Consider the following 6,583-nt stretch of genomic DNA (forward strand, 5'->3'; position numbering starts at 1 on the left):
ACTGAGACCCAGCAAGACCAGGAGCAGAAGCAGAAAAAAAATTACCAGACTTCTTCTGCGCAGCCACGAAACGGCGCGTGTCACGCTCCTGAGTAGGCCACCAAAACCGCTGGCGAATAGAAGCAAGAGTACCTCGAACGCCGGGATGGCCAGCTAACTTGGCAGAGTGAGCCCACTGAAGAACAGCCAGACGAGTAGAAACAGGAACGAAAAGAAGGTTACTAGGACAAGCGCGCGGCGACGCAGTGTGCGTGAGTGCTTGCTTAACCTGTCTTTCAATTCCCCAGACTGTCAACCCGACAACACGCCCAACAGGAAGGATCCCCTCGGGATCGGTAGAAGCCACAGCAGAACTAAAGAGACGGGATAAAGCATGAGGCTTGGTGTTCTTAGTACCCGGGCAATAAGAAATAACGAACTCGAAACGAGCGAAAAACAACGCCCAACGAGCATGACGCGCATTCAGTCGTTTGGCAGAACGGATGTACTCAAGGTTCCTTTGGTCAGTCCAAACGACAAAAGGAACGGTCGCCCCTCCAACCACTGTCGCCATTTGCCTAGGGCTAAACGGATGGCGAGCAGTTCGCGGTTAGCCACATCATAGTTACGTTCCGACGGTGACAGGCGATGAGAAAAATACGCACAAGGGTGGACCCCATCGTCAGTATCGGAGCGCTGGGACAGAATGGCTCCCACGCCCACCCCCGACGCGTCAACCTCAACAATAAACTGTTTAGTGACGTCAGGTGCAACAAGGATAGGAGCGGATGCAAAACGCTTCTTAAAGAGATCAGAACAACAATCATACGACCGGTGAGGAGGAAGGGAGTTGGTTCTGGACCGACTGAAGACCGTGCGCAGACCATGATATTCCTCCGGCACTCCTGTCAAATCACCAGGTTCCTCCTGAGAAGAGGGGACAGAACATACAGGAGAAATAGCAGACATTAAACACTTCACATGACAAGAAACGTTCCAGGAAAGGATAGAATTACTAGACCAATCAAAAGAAGGATTATGACACACTAGCCAGCGATGACCCAAAACAACAGGTGTAAAAGGTGAACAAAAAATCAAAAAAGAAATGGTCTCACTATGGTTACCAGATACAGTGAGGGTTAAAGGTAGTGTTTCACATAATATACTGGGGAGAGGACTACCATCCAAGGCGAACATGACCGTGGGCTCCCCTAACTGTCTGAGAGGAATGTCATGTTCCCGAGCCCAGGCTTCGTCCATAAAATAGCCCTCCGCCCCAGAGTCTATTAATGCACTGCAGGAAGCTGCCGATCCGGTCCAGCGTAGATGGACCGGTAAAGTAGTACAGGTACTTGACGGAGAGGACCGTCTAGTAGCGCTTATCAGTCGCCCTCCGCTTACTGATGAGCTCTGGCCTTTAACTGGACATGAAATGACAAAATGACCAGCGGAACCGCAATAGAGACAGAGGCGGTTGGTGATTCTCCGTTCCCTCTCCTTAGTCGAGATGCGAATACCCCCCAGCTGCATGGGCTCAACACCTGAGTCAGTGGGGAAAGATGGTAGTGTCCGAGAGAGGGGAGACACAGTTAACGCGAGCTCTCTTCTATGAGCTCGGTGACGAAGATCTACCCGTCGTTCAATGCGAATAGCGAGTTCAATCAAAGAATCCACGCTGGATGGAACCTCCCGAGAGAGAATCTCATCCTTAACCTTAGCGTGGAGTCCCTCCAGAAAACGAGCGAGCAACGCCTGCTCGTTCCAGTTACTGGAGGCAGCAAGAGTACGAAACTCTATAGAGTAATCCGTTATGGATCGATTACCTTGACATAGGGAAGACAGGGACCAAGAAGCTTCTTTCCCAAAAACTGAACGATCAAAAACTCTTATCATCTCCTCTTTAAAGTTCAGATAATTGTTAGTGCACTCAGCGCTTGCCTCCCAGATAGCTGTGCCCCACTGCCGAGCCCGACCAGTAAGGAGTGATATGACGTAGGCAATCCGAGCTCTCTCTCTTGAGTATGTGTTGGGTTGGAGAGAGAACACTATATCACACTGGGTGAGAAAGGAGCGGCACTCAGTGGGCTGCCCAGAATAACATGGTGGGTTATTAACCCTAGGTTCCGGAGGCTCGGAAGACCCGGAAGTAGCTGGTGACACGAGACGAAGACTCTGATACTGTCCTGAGAGGTCGGAGACCTGAGCGGCCAGGGTCTCAACGGCATGCCGAGCAGCAGACAATTCCTGCTCGTGTCTGCCGAGCATCGCTCCCTGGAACTCGAGAGTAGAGTAGAGAGAATCCATAGTCGCTGGGTCCATTCTTGGTCGGATCCTTCTGTTATGCAGGTGAATGAGGACCCAAAAGCGACTTGGCGAAAACAGAGTCTTTAATCCAGTAAAGTAAAAATACAATCATAAAGCACAATTCCACTCGTAATGACAAGAACAGACTGGAGACTCGATCTTGAACTGCAGGTTGCCTCGGGAAGGCACTTGAACGTAGCAGACTCAGACACCTGCTCACCACGCAGCATCTGAGGGAAACACGACACGACAGGGCGATACACAGACACAGCACGGTGAACAATAGACAAGGATCCGACAGGGCAGGAACGGAAAACAAGGAGAGAAATAGGGACTCTAATCAGGGAAAAGGATCGGGAACAGGTGTGGGAAGACTAAATGATTGATTAGGGGAATAGGAACAGCTGGGAGCAGGAACGGAACGATAGAGAGAAGAGAGAGAGGAAGGGAGAGAGAAAAAGGGGAACGAACCTAAAAAGACCAGCAGGGGGAAAATGAACAGAGGGAAAAGCAAAATGACAAGACAATCTAAGACAAAACATGACAAATATGAATAACTGAAAATAACTATACCCAAAGCTGTGCTCAGCAGTCTGAGCAGAAAGGAAACAATAAATCTACTTCAGGCAATGTCCATCTTCACCCTCCCTCCCTTCTCTTTCTTTCTCTCCCTCCCTCCCTTCTCTTTCTTTCTCTCCCTCCCTCCCTTCTCTTTCTTTCTCTCCCTCCCTCCCTTCTCTTTCTTTCTCTCCCTCCCTCCCTTCTCTTTCTTTCTCTCCCTCCCTCCCTTCTCTTTCTTTCTCTCCCTCCCTCCCTTCTCTTTCTTTCTCTCCCTCCCTCCCTTCTCTTTCTTTCTCTCCCTCCCTCCCTTCTCTTTCTTTCTCTCCCTCCCTCCCTTCTCTTTCTTTCTCTCCCTCCCCCCTCCCTCCCTCCCTCCCTCCCTTCTCTCTTTCTCTCCCCTCCCTCCCATTCTCTCTCCTAGGTAAATGATTAATTTGGAAATGAGATATTCATGCAAGTGAGTAAACACAACAGAAGCCAATTTCAGGGCTCCTAATGAATGTTAAATTGTATAAATTGGGAGCTGCTGTTGATTCCCATAGGCAGTGACTAGACTGAAGAGAGACCACAGTGGCAGGCCTCCCTTCTCTGAATATGAATTAGGGCCGACTCTTGTACTCAAGCATTTCTTTTATTTGTATATATTTTATTTTACTTTTATTTATTTTTTTACAAAAAACAAAAACACACATTAACGAAAACAATAGACAACTTAACTTTCTACATACATTTCCACAAATATGAATGATATCCCACTTGCTCAGACCCACATGTTCCCACCATATCCACACCCAATGTTGTTTCTAATGCTTGTAAGACTTCAAATTGTTTTATGTAGTTTCTGTCTGTAGCCAGATTTTCACATATATATTTAAATAATAAGGCATGTAATTTCGTTCATTATGTTCCAACACTCCCTCCATCAATATCAGTCATTTTTAAGTCTTGGTTCCAATAGTTTCTATATGTTTTTAATAGATTGTCAGTTGAATAGGCTTTCTGCAAGGTTTTGTACATCTGGCCTATCCAATGGCGACCCATCATTTTCAGCTAATGTTATTTTTGCATTAATACGTGTCACATATTAGTTTGCAAACAATGTAAATCAAATGAAATAAATAATTGAGTTAATAAAGCCACATACAAACTTTTTTTTGCTTTCTTGAGTAAGGCAGCTCCAAAATGCAGGTGTTTCAGCCTAACTCAGTACTTTCTGTGGTGGTGGGGCAGCCAGCGGAAAATACAGAGCGTAAGAGTTTGTAATGTTCTCTAGTTGCGCAGTGATTGGCTCAGTGTTCTGTCACTCATGGGGAGCTCGAAAACTCAAGCCCCTTGAGGTGCTGCCATAGAGTTACATTAGAAGTGCCCATCCAAGAAGACTCAAGGTCTTTGGCCACAGATAAAATGACCTCAAATCCCGTTATGCACAGCTGTGAGCTACAATTTTAATGAAGTCCTTTTACCCCTCTTTTATTCCTCTTTTTCTTTTCTTTTTTTCCCCTCTATTATTAAAACAAAACACCACAAACTCATGTCGGGAAAAGGGCATTCAGCCTCGGGGGATGCCCTGCTGACCACACCCTTCTTCCTTGTTCCTGGCCTGCCCTGCCTCTTCCACTAATCCAATTGTTTCTTATGTTTGTTTCTTATGGACAGAAAATAGCAGAGGCTCTGAGCTGTCCGATCAGGTCCATTGTCTACTTGTTATATCTACAGTAGCTTTGATTGGACTGATCATGTCAACATCATACTTTCATAATCTTAGCTAGCAGTCATCATCATGAATCAAGATGACAATCTACTGGCAAATCCTTTTTAATCCTTGTCATATGAAGAGAAATAATGAAGAGAAATTATAGATAAAACGTATCGGTGCACATCGGCCATTGGACCTAAACATTACACAACAAGTTGGAAATCGCAAATTCAGCAATGAGTGGTTTGGAAGGAATCAGTGGCTAACTGCAAGCATTGCAAAGCAATCACCAGCCTGCTATTCAGTGGTGGCTGTGTTGTCCCAAGTCTGGGTTTAAGGATCTTTTTTTCCAAGCTTAAAATGATAAACATTCAACATTGGCCATGCTGTCAATCCAGCATAATTTCTGTCGCGCTCAAAACAACTGTTAACTCGTAATTGGGAAATCTCACCAGTGAGTTCAAGTCAACTGGGAAAACAGGAAAAAACGAGCTCCGGCTGGGAATATACTTTTTGAACGGTCATCCAACTCGGAATTGTAAATCGGAAACTCTGGCCTTTTTCTAAAGCTACGACCTGAAGATCACTGACGTCATCATCATTCAACCATTCAACCTTGTATTGAAAGCACCATAAATCCAGAGAATGACAGACTTTGATGACTAACTTTGATGACAAAATCTGCCCACAAAGGACCGCCGCCCCACCTTCCTGTTCAAGTGAGCACAGCACAACAAGGTGAGTCCAAAAAATGTCTTGTATGCTGCTGCATAAATTATGTAATATTCCAGGGAGATATGTATACTGTAGCTTAGAAAGTGATACTAAGTGTATGTTGTGTCATAAGCTGTTAGTAGCCCATGTGCCGCACCCTAATAATTTGGTCTATTTTTCCCTCAATTAATTTCACCTAACATTACTGTTTTGACTTGGTGTACAGGGAGAACATTATAAGAACGGCCCATGTTCTGAATTCTGTCGCTGTATATTTCAAAAGTGCTGAACAAATAGTTATATTGACTACGTCCGTCCTAGCTCGCTCATTAATGTCTTAATTGACATTACAGATTGCCTCTTATCCGCTTGTCGTCCCCTTATGCCATAGTTTCTACATCTCAATTGTCAGTAGAAACAACATTTGTTTAAGCAAGTCAGCTCTATCAGCTATGTTTTTTTAAAGACAGCAAATGAGGCTGAATTAACAGTTTGGATGCCAGACAAGGCTCCGCTGATAGCCAGGTGTAGCAGTGGTAAAGTGTTGGGACTGCTGTTGTGACTTTGCTTTTGGGACAGTTTTACAGTGCATTCGGAAAGTATTCAGACCTTTTGACTTTTTCCACATTTTGTTATTACGTTACAGCCTTACTCTAAAATTAATCCAATTATTTTTTCCCCTCATCAATCTACACACAATTCCCCATAACGACAAAGTGAAAAACGTTTTTTATAAATTGTTGCAAATGTATTGAAAAATATCAACTGAAATTCCTTATTTACATAAGTATTCAGACTCTTTGCTATGAGACTCAAAATTGGGCTTAGGTCAATCATGTTTCCATTGATCATCCTTGAGATGTTTCTATAAATTGATTGGAGTCCACCTGTGGTAAATTCAATTGATTGGACATGATTTGGAGAAGCACAAACCTGTCTAAGGTCCCACAGTTGACAGTGCATGTCAGAGCAAAAGCCAAGAACACAGTGGCCTCCACCATTCTTAAATGGAAGAAGTTTGGAACCACCAAGACTCTTCCTAGAGCTGGCCACCTGGCCAAGCTTAGCAATCGGGGGAGAAGGGCCGTGGTCAGGAAGGTGATAAAGAACCCAATAGTCACTCTGACAGAGCTCCAGAGTTCCTCTGTAGAGATGGGAGAATCTTCTAGAAGGACAACCATCTCTGCAGCACTCCACCAATCAGACCTTTATGGTAGAGTGGCCAGACAGAAGCCACTCCTCAGTAAATGACACATGACAGCCCGCTTGGAGTTTGCAAAAAGGCACCTAAAGACTCTCAGACCATGAGAAACAAGATTCTCTGGTGTG

This window comes from Oncorhynchus gorbuscha, linkage group LG26, assembly GCF_021184085.1.
Source record: "Oncorhynchus gorbuscha isolate QuinsamMale2020 ecotype Even-year linkage group LG26, OgorEven_v1.0, whole genome shotgun sequence".
Taxonomy (NCBI): Eukaryota; Metazoa; Chordata; class Actinopteri; order Salmoniformes; family Salmonidae; genus Oncorhynchus; species Oncorhynchus gorbuscha.